The 22,993-nt window shown below is 41.0% G+C and overlaps 1 pseudogene; it reads right to left on the bottom strand.

Annotated features, from left to right (window-relative positions):
- Positions 1-8,079: 8,079 nt before the first annotated feature.
- LOC119911309 lies at positions 8,080-20,494 on the bottom strand (annotated as a pseudogene).
- Between the last annotated feature and the right edge of the window lie 2,499 nt (positions 20,495-22,993).

The raw sequence follows: 22,993 nt of genomic DNA, 5'->3' as shown, positions 1-22,993 counted from the left end.
TGCCGAAGTCCAGCCAATCCCCCGCCTCACAGTGTACCACATGCAGGGAGAAACACAGGCAGCAGTGACACACAGACGGCTGCTCTCGGCAGCCGTAACAGAGTTTGACAACTTTGCCCCAAAATAAGGTTTAAAAAGCATTTTTCCCGACCGGTTATACTTCGACTGCGCATGAGTCTCTGGAGACAGCAGCAACATGGTCTGAAAAGGACAGCTGGTCATCAATCATGAAGTTTCTCACCGCCCTGGTTGGAGAGATGGTTGAGGAGTTTGTAGTTTGATGTTATGGTGGATAGATTGCTTGGTTTAGTTGAAGGTGGCGAGCCGTCATCCATGCAGATATGTCTGATAGACGGTCCGTGATCCGCGCCAAGATGTTGGCGTCATCGGGCAGGAAGGATAGGTAGAGTTGAGTATCGTCTGCGTAGCAGTGGTCCATATTCTGCTCCTTGCTGTATGAGCTGATTTCTTTTTCTAATTTAACCACTTCTGATTTTTATTATTAGGTTTAACTCCTGATGTTTTTAAATGCGCTATATAAATAAAGGTGACTGCACTTGCTCCCTGCAGCCTGCGGGGGGCGCTACACATGGCTTTGGTTATAGTTGGTGTGTTTTCTCTACCTTGTCGAAGCCCTGCTGCTCCAGCTTCTTCCCCAGGATCTCTCCGATGCCCGACAGAGCCGTCACAGACTTGTCTCCCATCGGCTCGCCCACAAAGTCCCGGTGCTTCTGAGACGTCGTGGACATCCTGGAAGACATGAACAGACGCTAGCAGTTAATTGTTTATTCAGTCATCAAAAAACAGTCATTGTAAACTCAAACACTAGATAGTGACTGAAAAGGCTTATTATATTATTATATTATATACTGGGTGTTTTTTATCTGCAACTGAAGAATCAGACGAGCTGCTTCACACACTGTTTTTTCTATTTACTCTGAAGACATTTCAATTTGTTTCTTCAATCTTTTACATTTAATTATATTACATATTTTTTTTATTATGCAAATAAACCTTTTATTTGTTATTTAGCATTTCTTGTGCACTATGTTTCAGAACATTTAACAGATGCTTTCACATGGAGGGGACATGTCCCCACCGTCCTCGCAGTAAATGACATCTCTGAACCTGCTGGTGAATGAATTTCCTGCTGATCAACAGTAGTCCAACAGAAAAAGTCTTAATTAAATGGCCCCTTTTATCAGAACATAATTAACTTTTAAAAAAGGCTGGAAAAGTTTTATTTTCAGAAAACTTCATCTTAAATCATCATACATCTTAATTTCTACATTTCTGTCTTCAAACTTCAGAATTCATCTTTCTGCTTTAACATTTAGCTTCTGTCCGGTCTGCCCTCTGCTCGTACTGAATAATCTCTACGGACTCTACACACCCAATGACTGACGTGCAAAAACCTAAAACTGGACCAACTTTCTCCAACCTTCTTTAACCTCTAAAGGACGATATCATGGACATTTCCAAAGACACATGCGAGTGTTCAAGTGTTCAAAACTGTTTGAAACCAAGTCTTTATCTTTTAATATCACTGAGCGGCTTTCAGCAGTCTGTCTCCACTGCAGTGTTCCTACCTCCACCTTCCCTCTTTAACCTCTCACCTCCGTCTGTTCACCAACACGAAATGTTTGTTTAAGTTTATATATTACATATCCTGCCTGCTTACATTTAAATTACGGTTTAATATTTATTATAAACTAAAGTTTGTTTCAGATGCAGTGGTGGAAATACTACTGTAGTAAAAGTACTAGTACTACACTGTGAAGATACCTTAGGACAAGTCAAAGGTTCTGTATTCCAATGTTCGTTCAGTAAAAGTACTAATACGACTCTGTGAAAATACTCCAGGACAAGTAAAAGTATGCAGCAACATGTACAGTATGACAGTAAGTATCGCAGTAAAAGTACTCGTGTTGCAGTAAAATGTTCTCTGAGGTGTATTTACTACAGCTGTTCAGGTGTGACGTCACCTCCCACTGATCGTTCTGATTGGTTAATCCACTAATGATTTCAGATTTCTTTCCATGAACTGACTGATTTTTGGTTCCAGAACAACAAGCTGGAGTCTCAGGGGAACCGGACTGCGGGCTCCTGCTGGACTCGGTTCGGTTCAGAAAGACTGTACCTGCTGGTCTGGACCTGCTGAAGCTGGAGCCGGGTTCACGTGCTGGAGGTTCGGACACACGGACAGAGGCTGCAGAGAGACACACAGTTCAAAGTTCTGCAGAAACTCTGTGAGCGGAAACAGGCCGCACCTCGTTCCTGTCTGAAGAGCAGGTGAGTTACCTGCGGCGGCCCCGAGCGGCTCGACTCACCTGAGCTCAGGAAACACATGAGACTTCAGAGCAGCGCCGACAGAAAGGCGTTTTATTCTGAAACCAGGAAGTACCAGCTACACAGACTGACGCTCTGAGCCTGACGTCACGACGCAGATGGTCAAAGATGGTTTGTGTTGAAGATGCGTCACTACGACCTGCAGACTATTGATCCACTCTTTCCTGCTTCCTGGTGTAGTTTTCTCTCCTCTGGTAGTCATGACATTGAAGCTCACCTCATTCATTTATTGTCATCAAGGTAATTTTTCATTTTTAAACAACACAAGTTTGTATAAAGAAAAGAAAGTTCGTAGTCCCTTAATGTCACACACACAAAACTTAACAGATAATCAAATGTTAAATCAAAACTACCGCACACTGAAATGGCTTTACTATATTTATTGTGAATAACGTGTTTTGCCTTCTGATTCTATGGCGTCTTCAGGTTCCCGCAGTGAAATTGCAAAAACACACAGTGTGCTAAATAGGCAATGTGTAGGTCAGATGCCAGTAATCCCAATTTCCATTTTTTATATTACATTTTTTAAAATGTTTTTCATTTGAATAAAAATAAAACACTATAACACAAACGTCATAAATATGATCACCATCACAAAATATATAGAGAGAAATATACATAAGTCACAAGAATCACATTGTTTTACACAAGTCCATAAAAAGACTAATATGAACTATTAAGGACCTTAGGACAGATAACCTGTAGGTCCTACCTCTGTCCCTCTGCCACTGAACGGGAAGGGCCAGGGGCCCAGGATCTCAACTTACCCTGAAGGTGAAAATCACCTCTGATAAAGATGTCTAATCATAATCACCACAGCTCAATCATCAGACGCAGCGGTTTACATAAAGTAATATAAAAATAAAAGTTACAGTTACAAAACATACACAACTTATACAAAATAAGCATTATAGGTTAAAAAATCAAGACTTAAAATGCAATTAACAAATTTACAAATATATATTCATTTAAACTATGATATATAAATATCAGTCAATAACATAACTATCTATCAAAATTAGCTAATATTATTGATTTTCTTTCATTTTGTTTCAGGTTGAACCAACTGAATTCATTTAAAACTCTTCCACAAACAAGCAGAAGTTCTTCTTTATAAATTGGAGTTCAGAGTGAGACCTCATCCACACTTTAAGCTCTTTGTTAGACATTCCTCAGAATCCCTTAATTATCTGCAAACAAAGGACAGTGAAAAATATGACCCACTTCATTTTTTGGATGATTAGGTACATAGATTCAGCATACAGGTAATCTCCAAATGTTACTGAATTTATAAGAAAACTTTGTTTCTTATTATTGTAAAACCCCTGCAGACTCATGATTTCGTCATGAGGTCTGTGAAGTATAGTTATGTTTGGTGTGTTATTTGTAAGCACATATTAGCAGAGGACTGTATCAATCTGAAAAATATCTGAATTGTTGTATTTGTCAGTAGCTGCATTTGCTGATTATTAAGTAAACAATTCAAATTCTTCAGAGTTTGACAGAGTTTGGCCTGAACTTTTTTCTTGACCCAGTTCTCTTATTAGCAGGGTGGTGGGCTTAAGTACAGTCACCTGTCAGTTTAATATATCTAAAGACTTAAGGCAATAGTACTGTATGTTTTAAGTCTTGAATGGGGAGAAAGTGGACCACATACTGTTCACTTACCTGAATATCTCCTTGGTTATCGGTCAAAGTGCATGATGCATGAAAAGAACTGTAACTAGATATTTGCTGAATCACTGTTACCTTAAACTGAAGAACCAGGATTATTTGGTTCCTTATTGAACCTGTATGGTGACATAAATTTTAGATAATGACAAAATCAAGACATGAAATCAACGAGTCACACTCTCAAAGGGAAAAAAACCACGCTCTGGAATAAAAATGGAAAATAGTCCCATTAGATTTCAACATGCATAATTCAATTCAATTTTATTTATATAGCGCCAAATCACAACAACAGCGCTTTTCATAAAAGAGCAGGTCTAGACCGTACTCTATGATGCTATTTACAGAAGCCCAACAGTTCCCACCAAGAGCAGCACTAGGAGACAGAGGCAAGGAAAAACTTCCTTTAAGAGGCAGAAACCTCGAGCAGAACCATGGCTCAGGGTGGGCGACCATCTGTCTCCACCGGTTGGGGTGAAGGAGAGAGAGAGAGAGAGAAAGAGAGAGAGAGAGAGAGAGAAGGCAGCCTACACAATATCCACACAGAGGTACAGACAGTAAAGGTGATGTTGCTATAGACTAAATGAAAAATGGTACAGATATTTATAGTAGTGTTAATGGTAACAGTCGTAATGTTAATGATTATAATAACAATAATAAGACTAGTAACAATAGTCGTTGCAGCAGAGGGTGTCGAGCAGGAACACGGGGGCAGCAGGTGACCCGCAACCACAGATCCAGACTCCACAGCTCCAGAGCCAGAAAATCATCTGCAGGAAGTGATAGGAGGAGAGAGGAGAGGGACGAGAAAGCACAAGACTACCAGAAAGGGGAGAAGTTGTGTTAGTAACATGCAATAATGGGATGAGGTTGCATACAGAGGGAGAGAAAGTAGAGGAGAGAGGAGCTCAGTGCATCATGGGAAATCCCCCGGCAGTCTAGGCCTATAGCAGCATAACTAAGGGATGGTTCAGGACTCACCTGAGCCAGCCCTAACTATAAGCTTTATCAAAGAGGAAAGTCTTAAGCCTACTCTTAAATGTGGAGATGGTGTCTGCCTCCTGAACCCAAACTGGAACCTGGTTCCACAGGAGAGGAGCTTGATAGCTGAACGCTCTGGCTCCTAGTCTACTTTTGGAGACTCTAGGAACCACAAGTAACCCTGCATTCTGGGAGCGCAGTGCTCTGGTGGGGTAGTAAGGTACTATGAGCTCTTTAAGATAAGATGGTGCCTGACCATTAAGAGCTTTGTAGGTAAGAAGAATGATTTTAAATTCTATTCTGGATTTTACTGGAAGCCAATGCAAAGAAGCTAAAACAGGAGAAATGTGATCTCTTTTCCTGGTTCCTGTCAGAACACGTGCTGCAGCATTCTGGATCAGCTGAAGAGTCTTAATGGACTTTTTCGAGCAGCCTGATAATAAGGAATTGCAGTAATCCAGCCTAGAAGTAACAAATGCATGGAAGTTTTTCTGCATCATTTTTGACAGGATGTTCCTGATTTTCGCAATATTACGTAGGTGAAAAAAGGCGGTCCTTGAAATTTGCTTAATGTGAGACTCAAACGACATGTCCTGATCAAAGATAACTCCAAGATTCCTCACAGTGGTGCTGGAGGCCAGGGCGATGCCATCCAGGGAAACTATATCTTTAGATAATGCATCACGGAGGTGCTTAGGCCCCAGAGCAATAACTTCAGTTTTAACTGAGTTTAACATTAGAAAATTACATGTCATCCAGGTTTTAACATCCTGAAGGCACATTTGAAGTTTAGCTAACTGATGAGTTTCATCTGGTTTGATCGATAGATATAACTGAGTATCATCTGCATAACAATGAAAGTTTATGGAATATTTCCTGATAATATTGCCTAAAGGAAGCATATATAAAGTGAAGAGGATTGGTCAGAGGACAGATCCTTGTGGAACTCCATGACTAACTTTGGCGTGCATGGAGGACTCATCGTTAACATGTACAAACTGAAATCGATCTGATAAATAGGACTTAAACCAGCTTAGAGCGGTTCCTTTAATGCCAATGAAATGTTCCAGTCTCTGCAATAGGATCTGATGGTCAATGGTATCAAATGCAGCACTAAGATCTAATAAAACCAGTACAGAGACAAGTCCTTTGTCTGATGCAATAAGGAGGTCGTTAGTAATTTTCACCAGTGCTGTCTCTGTGCTATGATGAGCTCTAAATCCTGACTGAAAATCCTCAAATAAACTATTGCTCTGTAGAAAGTCACACAGCTGTTTAGCAACTGCTTTCTCCAGAACCTTAGAGAGAAATGGAAGGTTAGATATAGGTCTATAGTTGGCTAAAACATCCGGATCAAGTTTGGGCTTTTTCAGAAGAGGTTTAATTACAGCTACTTTAAAGTACTGTGGTACATAGCCTGTTGATAAAGATAGATTGATCATATCTAGTATAGAGGTGCTGACTAAGGGTAAAACATCTTTAAGCAGCCTAGTCGGGATGGGGTCTAAGAGGCAGGTTGATGGTTTAGATGAAGAAATTATTGAAGTTAGTTGGTAAAGATTGAGGGAAGCAAAACAGTCTAAACATATATCTGGTTCTACAGCTGTTTCTAAGGTTCCTGAGTTAAGAGATAAGTCGGTGCCATTGAGGGCAGGTCTTGGTGAATTTTGTTTCTAATAGTTAGAATTTTATCATTAAAGAAGCTCATGAAATCGTAACTACTGAGAGCTATGGGAATACTTGGCTCAATAGAGCTGTGACTCTCTGTCAGCCTGGCTACAGTGCTGAAAAGAAACCTGGGGTTGTTCCTATTTTCCTCTATTAATGACGAGTAGTACGCTGCTCTGGCATTACGGAGGGCCTTCCTATAAGTTTTAAGACTATCTTGCCTTAATAGGTAGGATGATCATGTCCACATGAATCAGCTGACAGGAAGCCTCAGCAACACTTGGGATCCTGTAGGCAAATGAAAACCATGAGTCGGCAGGAAGGAAGTCATCCACAGCCAAATACTACCTACACATAGGAAGGCAGGTCCTGAAAAGTCAGCTGAATGGGAAGAACAAGATCCATGCCATCAACAAATACGCACTGCCAGTCGTCAGATACCCAGCTGGTAAAAGAAACTGGCCAGAGGAGGAGATAGAGGCCACTGACATCAAGACAAGAAAGCTCCTAACAATGCATGTGGGGTTTCACCCCCAAACTGGGAGAGTGGCTCCAGTAGATTCCAGCACAACATCTGATGTCTCTGTCCAGAGGAGTGCAGTCCTAGGAACATCTAAGAGACTGCATAGAACCCTCACACTCCCAGGCCTCCTGGCGGAGGACCAGAGCTTAAGGGACGACACATAACACCCAGCAAGGGGTGAAAGGGGGATTTTATATACATGTGTGTATATATATAATTTGTTTTAGAATCTGTGAAACAAATAGAAAAAGTTATTTACACATTCTCTTCCCTGTAAATTTTAGTACAAGAACATTTTTAGTGCAAGCAAGACACAGTCAATCTGCACCTGTGTGGTGGAAACAAGGGAGGATGCCTGATCAAAGAGGGGAATGATGCTATAGGAGAAAGGATTACTACTTCCAGGTCCAGGCACAGCTGAGTACTGAGACAGAGAATTTATATTTTATCTTTTGAGATGATGTGATTTCCAAAGAAACTGTATCACTCCAGAAGTGTTGGGGCAGCAAGTAACAAACTAACATGTTGATATGTAATATGAAATGAAATACAACTGAAAACATTGAAATGACCGTAACTTTTTTTGTCAATCAGATGTATATTGAGAAAATTAAATAACATAGAGAAGATTAAATTATACAACAAAAGGTATTAGTGGTTATTTATTTACAAGAACTATTAATATTTATTGAAGTAGAAAAAAAAACAGAGACTCAAATGATTCAGCTGGGCCAGACCACTCAGGGACCTTTCACACCTAACTCACTTTTGGACTTTTCAGTTTGATCCGAAACAAAATTACAGGTGTGAAACTTTCCCCAGACCACGGTCCTGACCAAACTGACGAAATTTGGTCCAAGCAAAAAAAGAGGTAGCCTCGGTCCGAATCAAAATGAAGTTCTTGCCAAAGCTTTTTTTTATTAATGCAATGTTCATTACAACAAAGAAATATGCAAAGGATACAATTAATAAAATACATCTTACATCACCAGAAGCTCAAATAAAATTCAGTTCTTCCAGAATATTGGAGCTTTTCTCGCTTTTTAATTTTTTAAGTGTTTCATTGAAACACTAATGCACCTTAGTGTTTCAGTTCAGCAGTAATTGAAGCAGGTTTGAAGCAGGTTTGGAGTCCATTTTGATATGTGGATGTGGAAGTACGATGAGGAGCTGCACAAAATAGTTCATATTGTTCATATTAAGGACAAAATATAACGTGACATTCTTATCAAAGCCACCTGCGCAACTGACAGCACGCTAACATCAGGCACACGTCTTTTTACAAACCAATCCATGTCAAGTATAGGGAGACGCTGCCCACATAGATAATGACGACAGGATGCAAGTATATCATGTAAAGTTCTTGTGCGCTTTCATGATTGCAGTGTGAAAACAAACCAAAACTAACTGAACTGGGGAAAACATCTCCCCGGATGAGTTTGCATCCCTGATAGTAAGATGTTGATAAGAAAAGCAACATTCGGAGTCAACATGCTGATGAATGTGCTTACAGCTATGGAGGACCGCATCTGCCACAATCGAAATTAATACAGAAATAAAAACACACTCAATAAGTAAACATCTCATTCTCTAATAGAGAACACAGAGACACTGAGGAACCATATGTCCAGAACCCAAACCCAGGATAAAGAGGTTCAGTGAATGTGGTGTTGAAGGTGTGGAGGTGGATCAGTGTGTCAGAGACTCTGAAGAATGACAGAGAGCTAGCTGGACAGTCCACATACACTGCTACTCTGTCAGAGGAGGCGAAGGAGGAGGAGATGGATGTTCTTATGTTATTGTGACAGACAGTATAACCAAAATAGTCAGAGCAGATCAGACTCCAGGACTGATCATTCATTCCAAACAAACAGTCATTACTGTCTCCTCTCCTTCTGATTCCTCTGCAACTCACTGATATTTCAACCCATCCTCTCCACTCGACCTCCCAGTAACAGTGACCAGTCAGTCTATCTCCACACAGCAGCTGAGGCCAATAGGTAAACCTGTCTGGATAATCAGGATATGACTGATCCTCCTTAACATATGTTGACTTCCTGCTGTTGTCAGTCAGTTTGATCTTTCTGTGTACTGTCTTTGTGTCGAGTGTGAGTTCACAGGAATCTGATGGAGAGAAGGAGACACAATACAGTTGCATTATTTATTGCATTACGTTATTGATCTATCATCTGTTCATTGATTGACACTTTGAATGAGTGATGTCACAGTCTGAATGAGGTTGAATGTGTGCTGCTTTGTTTTCATGAATCAAATGAAAAACACACTTACACTTCTTCAGACCTGGTCTCAACCATCGGAGTCCACCAGGCTCCACTCTGAAAGGAGGAGGGAGGTCAGACCAGCACATCCTCTTTTAGCATCAAACATGGACGTGACATTGCTCTCATACACAGAGGTTTGATATTTTCTACTAATACACTTACATGTTCAAATGCAGCACTTCCACAGCCTGATAATAAATGACTCATCATTTTCACTTTTTCATAACTATTTATCTGTTTATACATAAATGTTCTCATTTCCTGTTTTAATGTATATGAGACAAATCTGCATAAAAAGTAAGATGAAAAAGATAAGTCTGTCCACTTTAATTTTTCATCTACTTACTAGTTGTTAACTCTCAGCCATGGAACATTTGTGTGTGATGGTTCCTACTCTATCAGACTGTCTGTCAGTGACCGCAGAAGGCCTCTCCATACCTGAGAGTGTCCAGTCTCCAGTGTGGATCATCCAGTCCAGCAGACAGCAGCTTCACTCTGGAGTCTCCTGGATGATTGTAACTCAGGTCCAGCTCTCTCAGGTGGGAGGGGTTGGAGCTCAGAGCTGAGGCCAGAGACGCACAGCTTTCTTCTGTGATCAGACAGCCTGACAACCTGCAGACACACAAAACAGCACACGTCACATAAACATGTTCATGGAAATATACTAAAAAACTACCGGTGTGAAATCAATGAGACAATCTCATGGAGTTTAAAAATAAAAAATAAAAAAAAAATCCTTATTTGCAGAGCACTTTTCAAAAACAAGTTACAAAGTCCTTTAACAAGTGTAAAGAATAATACAAAAAAACAAGATAAGAGCATGAAAAATTTATATAAAATTAGTAAAATACAATAAAATAAAAGGGATAAAATAAAGTCAAATAAGGTCGGGAAAAGCTCTCCTATAAAAGTATGTTTTAAGAAGGGACTTAAAAGAGTTCACTGACTCAGCCGACCTGATTTCCTCGGGCAGGCTGTTCCAGAGCCTCGGGGCCCTGACAGCAAACGCTCTGTCCCCTTTAGTTTTCAGTCGAGACTCTGGAACAGACAACAGACCTCTGCCCGAGGATCTCAAGGTACGTGCTGGTGCGTATGGGACTAAAAGGTCAGAAATATAACAAGGTGAGAGGCCATGAAGAGCTTTAAAAGTGATCAATAGAATTTTAAAATCAATTCTAAAACACACTGGGAGCCAGTGTAATGAATGATGATTTCTTTGTTCTGGTTAAAAGCCTGGCAGCTGAGTTCTGGACAGTCTGGAGTCGATCAATAGATTTTTGGGTTAAACAGGTGAAAAGGCTGTTGCAATAATCCAGGCGTGATGAGATGAAGGCGTGTAAAATGGTCTCGATGTCCTTAAAAGTTAACATAGATCGAATTTTTGCTATATTTCTAAGTTGATAGAAACATGACTGAACAAGCTTTGTGGTGTGCTGCTCGAAATTTAAATTACTATCAAACCAAATACCAAGGTTCTTTGCCACAGGCTTAATGTGATTTACTAGGGAACCAGCAGATGGCAGTATTTGATTTGCCATCTGCTGGGACCCGATGACCAGGATTTCTGTTTTGTCTGAGTTCAGCTGGAGGAAATTATTTGACATCCATTTTTTAACTTCACAAAGGCAGTTGTTAAGTGAACTCAGCATTCCAGGGTCTGTGGATCTGACGGGCAAGTATATTTGTGTGTCATCAGCATAAATATGAAAAGAAATGCCATGTTTATGGATAATATGTCCAAGGGGAAGCAGATACAAGGAAAACAAAATGGGTCCTAAGACCAACCCCTGAGGCACACCATAATTAACAGGACAGAATGAGGAGACATAGTTGTTTACAGACACACAAAACTGCCTATTTGACAGGTAGGATGAAAACCATTCTAGGGCAGTACCAGAGATCCCCACCCAGTGCCTCAGTCTGTCTAACATGATGTTGTGATCAATGGTGTCAAAAGCAGCGCTAAGGTCCAGGAGTACCAGGACTGAGCACATACCTTCATCAGCAGACATTCAAAGGTCATTGGTGACTTTAAGCAGGGCAGTCTCAGTGCTGTGGTACTTCCTAAAACCAGACAGAAACTTTTCAAATAATTTGTTATTTTCCAGCACAGTGAGCAGCTGTTTGGACACAATTCTTTCTAGAATCTTTGCAATAAAAGGCAGTTTTGAAATTGGTCTAAAATTTTGTGGGAGGGAGGGATCTAAACCAGGTTTCTTTAAAAGTGGGTTCACGCAAGCCGTTTTAAAATAATCAGGGACACAACCAGTAGATAGGGAGCTGTTGAAAACAGAGATCAAATGGGGCCCAACAGAATCTATTACTTTCAGTAAAAACTTTGTAGGTATTACATCAAGTGGGCTGGAGGACACTCTCATTTGTGATACTTGATGTTTTTAAAAAGCTCAGACAAGTCGATGGGATAAAACTGGTTAAAACTCTCTTGTTGCTGGTGAGGAACCTCTGAGTAAGAGGCCGCGGGGGTAATAGAGGCTCTGATTGACACCACCTTATTGGTAAAATAAGATAAAAACAATTCACATCAGTCATCATTACTTCCAGCTCTTTATGTTCTGATAAAAATCCTCCAGGTGGTTTTGGGGGGCGATAAATTATAACAAATATGATGCAGCCCTCCAACTTTAAGAGTGAGAACTTCAAAGGAGTTAAATTCATCACAGCCTACTTGATGACATTTTCAATTTTTCCTATACACGCTCACTAGCCCACCACCACGACCACTGACCCTCGGTTGACTAAAACAATCATATTGAGGCGGACACAGTTCAGCTAGCTGGCTATAGTCATTCATTTGCAACCAGGATTCAGTTAAAAACATAAAATCTAGATTTGCAGACAAGATAAAATCATTTAAGATAAAAGTCTTACTTGAAAGTGATCTCACATTGAAGAGAGCCATTTTAAATGAGTTTGTTCTGGGTGCTGGAGTTGGTGCAGTTGTCCTAATCCTTAAGAGATTACTAATATTTCTGTGTGGGATGTGCACATTTCGGTTTACTGGTCTATGCGTGATGATGACAGGAATAGAAGTCTGTGGAACAGCGCTGGGAGCAGACGGCTTTACATGCCAGCAGGTGGAGACAGTTGTTTGTGGCAGTGAGGCAGAGATCTGTTCAGTGAGCGGTGGTGTGTCCAGGTGTGCTGCATGAATGATGAGTCATTCACGTAAGTCACGTGTGGACCGCACCACATGCTGTATGTGCGCAGCTAACATTTCTGAGCCCCGTTTGTTTGGGTGAAGTCCGTCTGTCTTAAAAAGAGACATTCTTTGCCAGAAAATATTAAAATTATCCACATAACACACACGGTGAGCCCTGCAGGCAGACTGGAGCCAGTCGTGGAGGCCAAGGAGTCTACTGAAGCGGCCAGCACCGCGACCGACTGTGGGAATGGGACCAGAGATAAAAACGGACTTTCCGCACTGCTTTAAAAAGTTAAAAATCTGATTTTGTCAGCTCAGACTGCTGAAGAGCTGTGTCATTTGTTCCGACATGGACTATCACTCTTGTGATGGAGGACGGGAGCGACGGCATCAGGTCCTGGAGTTTTTTGAAAATGTCAGCCGTGGTGGCACCGGGGAAGCAGTGAGTGGTAGCGTTAAAGAAACGGAGGTTTCTGGTTATGGAGTCACCAATTATTAGTGTGGTTGGGGAGAAAAGAGGACGAGGAGATGCCGGTTGTGGGGTTCCAGAGCAGGACTGAGCAGAATCTGCTTCAACACTGCGTGCGGACTGAGGATGGAGTGTGTGAGCTGCCGAGTGTTGTGTTGGAGTAGCAGTAACAGACCTGAGAGAAGGGCTACCCGACGGTGCAGGGTAGAGACGGACTCCGGAGCGTCTGAGCACAGCCTCCTTCAGGATCCTACGTCGGGAAGCGGAGGTTTTTGACCGGGATGATGATCAGGCCCGGCGGCAGACCGGCGGCCCAGTGCAGGAGATGTAGCCGGTGGAGGAGATGCAACAGTGTCGGCAGGCACTGTGCGCCGAAAGAGATCCGTATCAGGGAGACTCGAAGCCACAGGTGCATCCGCTGGATGGACCGGAGTGTCGTTAGACAAGGCTGCATAGCGGTTGGAGAGGCCGATGTGCGGAGGAGAGGCAGCCCCATCCGAGCCTCTCTTGCAGCCACGGACCACCACTTCAGCCCAGGTTGACTGATGCTTCGGAGTCGAGCAGGATGAAAGCCTGGGAAGGCTAGAGAGGTCCCAAAACACGGTGTCCTGGACGTTAGCGGTTGTGCTAAGAGAAACAATCTGTTTGGCTTGTACTGAAGCCACATCCATAAAGCCAGTCAGCAGGGAATCTTTCTCTTTGAGTTCCTCTGAAAGTCGTCGGATGTCTTCCATAAGGTCAGCAATCTTCTTGTTCGCTTTCTTAAGGAGTGAGCAGTCCTCATGGGGCAGAGTTATCTCAGCTAGCATAGTCACCGGAGCTTTGTTGCGATCAGTAGCGTTGATCGCGTTTTTACGGTCATCTATCTTAAAATCCATGTCGGATGGCTAAAATCCTTAACCCACGTAAAACTTAAGTTAAATAAAAAGGATATAAAAAAAAAAAAAAAAAAAAAAAAAGATGAAAATGTTTACTACTTTACCCATTAATTTATCTCAAAGTTTTTTACAAGATAAGATACGATAGACTTTATTAATCCCACACTGGGGAAATTCACTTGGAATGGCAGCTCCATGAGGACACAACAGATAGGAAAACACACATTAGATAAGAAAGAAAATTGAAAAATACTATAAATAGTAGGGATAGAAAAATAGGAATAAAAGTTTTTACATAATAACTAAGTCTGGACCTGTGGATGCGAGTCACCTGCCACCCTGCTGTTCCTGCACAACATGTAAATAAATGTAAATGTACTGGCACCTTTTCGGCGTTCTCTGGAAGGGTGCTTACTACTTTGCAGTTTGTCTAACCTTTGGACGTAAGAGCAGCCCAAACATAAAATAAAATAAATAAATAAATAAGACAAAATATAAAATTTAATTAATTAATTAAATTAAAATAAAATAAAATAATATAAAATAAAAAAAATTTGACTCCCTATCCGAAGCACTTTGCTAGATCCTCAACATATATTGCATATATACATATATATAGAATATATATAAAACATATATCAACGTCATAGATGACTTCCTCACCTTTTTCCATCCTCTACACCACCATCTCAATGGCCTCAACATCTCGACCTCTGCATTCTACAAACTTGGAGTCCCTCTCTCCCCGGAGAAAACAGAAGGCCCCAACACATCAGGAATTCCTGGGCATCACCCTCGATTCGGTTACTCTAGGCGTCCTTGTCCCTGAGAAAATCTACCGAATTTCCTTACTAATTTCCAATTTTCTTCTGGCCCACCGTTGCACCAAATGCCGTCTTCTCTCACTGCTATGCCACTTAACTATGCCACCCGGATCATACCACAAGGTTGGTCCTTCCCGTCACATCTCCTTTCCATAGCTGCTTCCGTCCCATCTCTCCATGACCACATCGAACTAGACATCGCATGTAAACGGAGTTTAAACGTGGTTCTGTAACCAGGTTGAAATCATATATTGAATGGCATATTCAAACTGAAGTGTTAATACCTGTACTGTCACTTTAAGACGTCTCAGTTTCACAACGTCAACTCTGCGCCTCTCTCGGTCCGCGCTTTGCTCGCTGAGAGGAGGTAAGGATATTTCTGCTGGTTATCATTAGGAGTTTATTTCGTTTCGTAGATAACATAACAATATGCAGTTATAAAGTGAATGCTAGTCTTAAGAGAGTAAACATACAGCCGTGTCGTTCAAATACAAACCTTGTAAATACATTTTTTAGCAAGTTATATAGGACACACATGTTTTTCAGTGCTACAGGGTTTCCTGTGTGTTTATTTGCTAATAGGAGACTGATGAACAGCGAGTGTGGAAGAGACTGTGTGTTACAGAGCATTTCTTGTTTTCTACTGATTTGTACAGGTATGTGTATTCAGTCAGTTCATTATTTACACAAATATTTTACTGGTTGTGTTTAGCATTCTTAAAACCCATATGTAATCAAATGTATTGGAAATGTTTGTATTTTATTTCATTTATTTTTACATCATATAAACACTCTTATTGTTAAACAGAGGAGCTATGTTAGCTATGTGCTGCAGTATATGTAAGTGTAAATTAGAGCAGTCCGCGCTTTGCTCGCTGAGAGGAGGAGACTGATGAACAGCGTGTGAGACTGCATGTTACAGAGCATTTCTTGTTTTCTACTGATTTGTACAGATATCACTGCTATACAGCCTGCATTAAAGGAGCAACCAGTAGCTGTTTGTAGTCCGGGTCCTTCCTTCAATCAGCACAGTCACAATCACAGAACACAACGCAGATCACACAGACGTTAACGGATGTGCATCCAGACAGATAGATGGCAGACCAGGAACACCCATTACAGTTGCATTTCCTGTCATCCTGGAAGGGCGTCTCCTTTTTCCACGACGACCACGTCACCAACCCAGAAGACATCCAGCTCTTCACATTTATTTGCCTCCAACTGACTAAAGACCAACTGGACTGTGATGTGACCTGAGATTTTCCAATGTACAGTGGGGACTCTTCAGTCCAGCAGACAGCAGCTTCACTCCTGAGTCCTGCAGGCTGTTGTTACTCAGGTCCAGCTCTCTCAGATGGGAGGGGTTGGAGGTCAGAGCTGAGGCCAGAGAAGCACAGCCTTCTTCTGTGATCAGACAGCCTGACAGCCTGCAGACACACAAAACAACACACGTCACACAATGAACATGTTCATGGAAAGACAATCAAACTAAATAAACACAACTTCTGTGAAATCACATAAGCGGAGACAATCTCGTGGAGGTTACGATTTTACCCATTAATGTAAATCATGACATAATGTCTCATCAGTTGAACAGGATAATGACTCCTGATACCTTGAAACCTGTTACGGTCAAAAATGCTGAAGATGTTCAATGAAAACAACATTTAAATTCACAAAGTAGGCCTAATTGTTTTACTTGAATGATGTGGATTTCATTATTTATCTCTGATTATCACCTACTAGTTAATTAGACTTCATTCTGGGCCCACAGGCTCTACAAAGAACCTGTAGTACCATGAGTCACGGTAGCTGCAGTTTCATGCCTTTCTTTGTGTGAGGGTAGCATTAAAGAATGCAAGGTCAAATTTGTTGGGCTTTACATAAGTATTGTAGTTACAGATTTGATTTTAACTGCGAAAGTGAAATATTTTTTCAGGGGCCAAATACTTTTGCTGGAGGGCTGAATTTGGCCCGCGGGCCATTATTTGCCTCCAACTGACTAAAGACCAACTGGACTGTGATGTGACCTGAGATTTTCCAATGTACAGTGGGGACTCTTCAGTCCAGCAGACAGCAGCTTCACTCCTGAGTCCTGCAGGCTGTTGTTACTCAGGTCCAGCTCTCTCAGATGGGAGGGGTTGGAGGTCAGAGCTGAGGCCAGAGAAGCACAGCCTTTCTCTGTGATCAGACAGCCTGACAGCCTGCAGACACACAAAACAACACACGTCACATAATGAACATGTTCATGGAAAGACAATCAAACTAAATAAACACAACTGCTGTGAAATCACATAAGCAGAGACAATCTCATTGAGGTTACAATTTTACCCGTTAATGTAAATTAAAATATCATTTTTCATGAGTTGAACAGGATAATGACTCCTGATACCTGTTACGGTCAATTATGCTGAAGATGCTGTATGAAAACAACATTTAAATTCACATAGTAGGCCTAATTGTTTTACTTGAATGATGTGGATTTCATTATTTATCTCTGATTATCATCTGTTAAGTTAATTAGACTTTATTCTAGGCCCACGTGCTGTACAAAGAACCTGGAGCACCATGAGGCACAGTTTGAATCGGTCTCTTCATGTGAGGGCCACATTAAATGATACAAGGTCATATTTATTGGGCTTTATTGTACGAAAAGAATAAATTTTCAGAATGCTTGGGAGAGGGGGGCATATTTGGCCCACTGGTCATTATTTGCCTAGAATTGACTATAGACCAAATTTACTAACATCTTACCTGAGAGTTTCCAGTGTACAGTGTGAACTCTCAAGTCCAGCAGACAGCAGCTTCACTCCTGAGTCCTGCAGGTTGTTGTTACTCAGGTCCAGCTCTCTCAGACTAGAGGACTGGGAGCTGAGAACTGAGGACAGAGCTTCACAGCTTCTCTCTGAGAGGTCACAGCCACTCAGTCTGAAAAAAATGATCAACATGAATTAAAATAGTAATGTTATGTGTTATAGATTAAGTCTGGACTAAGGTATAATCCAGAAGAACACTTTAAGTCAAGCCTTTCTCAGTGAATCACAAAAGGGGACACTATAAATTTGTTCAGTGAAGCTGAAAGATCAACTTAATCTAGACGATAACTGTTAAGGTTGCTGTAGACATGGTTAACAAAGATGTCTTCACAGAGACAGAAACAAGTAAAAAGACAAACAGGTAAAAAAAAATAGTACAGTAAAAGAGGAGAAAAAACACAAAACATAAGAACGGAGAATAAAATGACACGATAAAAAACACATACAACAAGAAAAACACAGAGAACGAAAGTAAGTAAACATAAACACACAAGGATAGAATTAACTAATTTAACATAAATTAACTAAACTGAAAAACAAAACCGGTAACCAGTGAGGAGATGCCAATTTTGATTATGTATAATTTCACCCTACACTGTCTGAAATCCTTGCTTGTTCTACAAAACAAAATGAAAATTTGAAAGTTAGCAGTGAAACAGGAAATTCTGTGTATCAGAACAAGTTCATCTGTGTGCTGTTCAGTATATGAATGCGGACTTTTCCACAGCAGGAACTTTCCCAGGGGACTGAAGGAAAGTGAACCTGTATTTTGACCAGAGGAACAGAGGACTATGTTTAGCTCCAGTATAATATCTACAGGTGCTAACAAAGTCCATGTTTCACAGTTTAAAGCACTCACCATCGCTGATTGGTCAAACACAGACACCATGGCAGCTTCAACTTCACTCATTCATTCATAAAACAAGGAACTATTGTAGTACTGATATCAAGACAAGACGTCGACATTTACCGTTGGGCATTAATGTTAGTTACAAAGTTAGGCTCTGTTGTTGTCTTCCTGACTTCATTTTTTCAAAGAGGAAAGGAAAGAGAGATTGCATATGAGCTGAGATCACAAGCAAGCTAGAGTGTGAATGAGAGAGAGGAAGCAGTGGTAGAGAGGGAAAAAGTAAATGAAATGAGAAATAAAACTTTAATAATGTGTTATTCCTATGCAGTAAAGCCTTCAAAAATAATCTGAAATGCAAGTGTTTATGGTTAAATTCCTGTTAAAGTTGGGACTGCCAACCATGGTTCTTCTACTCAGTTGTATTTTATTTTGTTAATGAAAATTCAATAGGCATATCAGACAGAACAAGATAGAGGAGGTCACACAAGTACAGTTTGTGTGTCATTTAATCAGCAGATCTACTTCACACTGGGGGTGAGCACATTTTGTGTGATCAGGGAGAGAGAGAGAGAGAGAGAGGGAGAGGGAGGGGTTCTAGTGTTAAAGTACCATGTAGACATCTTATATTCATTTTATTTGGAAATTACTTTAAAATTGTGCAATTATTAGGTGAAAATATAAAGATTTCTGGACTGGATTAAGCCCACAATGTTTCAAGATCCTAACAACGCCTCTTTCAGATAGAACTGAATAACCATCAAACTCTCAGCAGATCGTCACTGTGGAAAGTCACAAAACAAGGAACAACAGGATGAAGCTTATGTTGTTTTCTTTGGTTTCAAAGCTGTCATCGTTTTAAACCACTAAAGGCCATTTTTGCCTGAGAGGTCACAACTACTCAGTCTGAGAATGAGAGTAGGAAATAAAAGAATAGTTGTAAATTTTTCCATCTGAAAAGATAGACTATTTAAAATGTCACAAATAAATCCAACTACCTCTGTACTTACAGAGCTTTGTTGGAGGCTTTGACCACTGGCAGCAGCCTCAGAAGAGCCTCCTCTGAAGCAGAGTATTTCTTCAGGTCAAATACGTCCAGATCTTTTTCTGATGACAGTAAGATGAAGACCAGAGCTGACCACTGAGCAGGAGAGAGTTTATCTGTGGAGAGACTTCCTGATCTCAGGGACTGTTGGATCTCCTCCACTAGTGAACGATCATTCAGTTCATTTAGACAGTGGAACAGATTGATGCTTTTCTCTGCAGAGAGATTTTCCTCCAGCTTCTTCTTCATGTACTGGACTGTTTGGTCTGTGAGCTACTTCCTGTTTGTGTCAGCAGTCCTCTTAGGAGAGTCTGATTTGTCTGCAGTGAAAGACCCAGGAAAAAGCGGAGGAACAAGTCCAGGTGTCCATTTGGACTCTGTAAAGCCTCGTCCACAGCACTCTGTTAGAGATGTGTCTCTGCAGAATTCTGTTTTCTTGTTTCAGATTTCTTGGAGGCTGATTGTTCTTTTGCCAGCAGATTGACACCAGAGTTGGTGAAGGCCAGACGGACATGAAGAGCAGCCAGAAACTCCTGAACGCTCAGATGGACGAAGCTAAACATTTTGTCGTCCTCCTTCCGCTTCCCCCGTTCCTCTTTAAAGATTTCTGTGAACACTCCTGAGTACACCGAAGCCCCCCGGACATCTATGTCGCTCTCTTTTAGATCTTTCTCGTAGAAGATCAGGTTGCCCTTTTCCAGCTGGTGGAAAGAAAGTTTTGCTAATGACTTGATGTACTGAACACATTTTTCTTCATTCCTCTGCTTTGTCTGATGAACCAAGAATTCTGCATACATCTCAGTCAGGGTCTTGGGCAGCTCTCCTCCCTCTCTGGTCTTCAACACCTCCTCCAGAACTGTAGCAGTGATCCAGCAGAAGACTGGGATGTGGCACATGATGTGGAGGCTTCGTGATGTCTTGATGTGGGAGATGATTCTGCTGGCCTGCTCCTCATCTCTGAATCTCTTCCTGAAGTACTCCTCCTTCTGTGGGTCAGTGAACCCTCTGACCTCTGTCACCATGTCAACACACTCAGGAGGGATCCGATTGGCTGCTGCAGGTCGTGTGGTTATCCAGAGGCGAGCAGAGGGCAGCAGGTTCCTCTTGATGAGGTTTGTCAGCAGCTTCTCCACTGAGGTGGACTCTGTAACATCGAAGTTAACTGTCTGGTTTTTACTGGTAGAGCAGTCTAGTTGAAGGCGGCTCTCATCCAGTCCATCCAAAACAAAGAGAAGTTTAAATTTACTTTTGTCATAGTTGGTGTTTCCCGATAACTGCAGAGTTGTAAAGATGTGATTAAGAGCTTCTTTCTTGATGCATCTGGTCTCTGTAATACAATGATGAATCAGCTCTGCCAAATACAATTTTTCTTCCTTCCATAGATTCAGCTGGCGGAAGGTGAAGGGGAATACCAGATGCACATCTTGATTGGCTCTTCGTTCAGCCCAGTCCAACACAAACTTGTGCACAAGAAATGTTTTGCCAATTCCTGCGATTCCATTGGTCAGCACAGTTCGTATGGGTTTATAACTCCCAGAGGGGGGTTTGAAGATGTCACTGGGTTCAATTGGTTTCTCTGTTTCAGCTGGCTTCACCACAGCCTCAATCTGCCTGACCTCATGCTGTGTGTTAATGTGTACGTTAGCTCCAGCTGTGATGTAAAGGTCTGTGTAGATTTCATCCAGATGCTGCTCATCCTTCTTCTGAGCCCACCCCTCTTGTGCACACATAAACTTATCCTGGAGGTTCGACTGAAGTAAGTGTTTGTAATATGAGATGGGTTGTGGCTCTGGTTCTGGAACAATCACATCTGTGTTACATGATTAGAAAAAACTAAATTGGGCTGCATGTCTACAGTCAATGCTTTTATTTTGCCAAAGGTTCATGTCTGAAGAGAAACTAAAAAGCAGTCACTGAATTTGGGATTTAATGTGGAGCGACTTGTCTGTGGACAGTATGCTAGTAATCAGATATGTGTAGTAGCTATCTTAACATTTAGGTTTTATCCCATCCTTCTCTTTTATACACCCTATCACATTCAAGTAAAACATAGATCTAAGCATTTATTCAAATTTCTTAAAATAAGTCAGGATGTTCGTCCAGTAGAACTATTAAAATAAAATGATAGTAGTGTGTGCAAGTACGGTGTTTACATGTTTGTATTTGTATAATTCGTCAGTAAAAGTAAGAGTCCGTTGGGTTTGCCATTGAGGCGCAGTTACTGTTGTCAATTCCTGCTAGACATCAGCAATATGTTTAAGTTAAAATTAATAACCACTATAGGGCCTTGGATTACTTTGCGCAACAACTACACAAGTGACCTCGACTACTGTCCCCACCTAGAGAGGAGGCGCTACAGGCGGTGCGAGAGAAAGAAGAAGAGCAAGGAGGTATCCGAGCAAAGCTAGCCTACACAGACAATCCCAACCATCCTATTCGCAAATGTGCACTCTTTGTAAAATGAAATGGACCACTTATGTCACTCGAAGTCTTCCCAACGTGACATGAGAGAATGCTCCGTTTTTGTATTCAGGGAAACTGCCACAATCTCTCCTGAGTTTGTCTGTTTGTATAGCTATTTATAAAACTTAAAATTGGGCACAGATACAGAGAGTTGCAGTTTTCCCAACTTAAATCTGGATCTTTTATTGTCCCATATGAATTTGCCTAAAAAAAATATTTTGTAAAAGTTAATTTTAATCAATGCGATCCTACCAATCATGTTGAACTTAAGCACAGACCATCTTTGTAAATCATTCTTAATCTTAGCTATCACAGGTACTATATTATATTTTATTAACTGATTCAGGTCATGTGGGATAAAGATACCAAGATATGTCAGCCCATCTCTATTTATTTGGAATGGAATATTTAGTTTATCCTGTCTTAATCTACCCATTGGCAGTGCAACTGATTTCACAAAATTAATCTTATGTCCTGAAAAACCACTGAATTTGTTAACTATCTCAATAAGTTCTAGAAGAGAAATACTAGGATTAGTTAGGAACAACAGAACATCATCAGCATTCAAGATAATTTTATACTCATACTGCTTTGTTTTAATACCACTAATTAGGGCCCGAGCACGACCGTGTGAGGTCCCTATTGAATTTGCTCGGATTATTAGGGCCCGAGCACGACCGTGCGAGGTCCCTATTGAATCTGCTCGGATTATATTTTTTTTTTTTTTTTTTTTTTTTTTTTTTTTTTTTTTTTCTGCAAAGTAGGCCCAAATGACATGGCCTAAACATACTCGAAAACTCACCAAAATTTGCAAACATGTCAGAACCGGTGAAAAATTTCGTATTCTACAAGTTTCGCACATGGGCGTGGCAAAATGACTCGCTAGCGCCACCTTGAAAATTGGAAATGATTAGCCCTCGTTCACGTTCAACCTACATGTACGAAATTTCTGGGGACATGTATCGTATCAAGACGCACAAAAAAGCCTCAAGAACCCATAGCCTAAAGTCAACA

Source organism: Micropterus salmoides, unplaced genomic scaffold (assembly GCF_014851395.1).
Source record: "Micropterus salmoides isolate LMB-PRFRI ecotype aquatic unplaced genomic scaffold, ASM1485139v1 Ms_hic_scaffold_2, whole genome shotgun sequence".
In the NCBI taxonomy this organism is placed as follows: domain Eukaryota; kingdom Metazoa; phylum Chordata; class Actinopteri; order Centrarchiformes; family Centrarchidae; genus Micropterus; species Micropterus salmoides.
The sequence above is the reverse complement of the archived record's forward strand: the minus strand, read 5'-3'. Positions and strand labels throughout refer to the sequence as shown.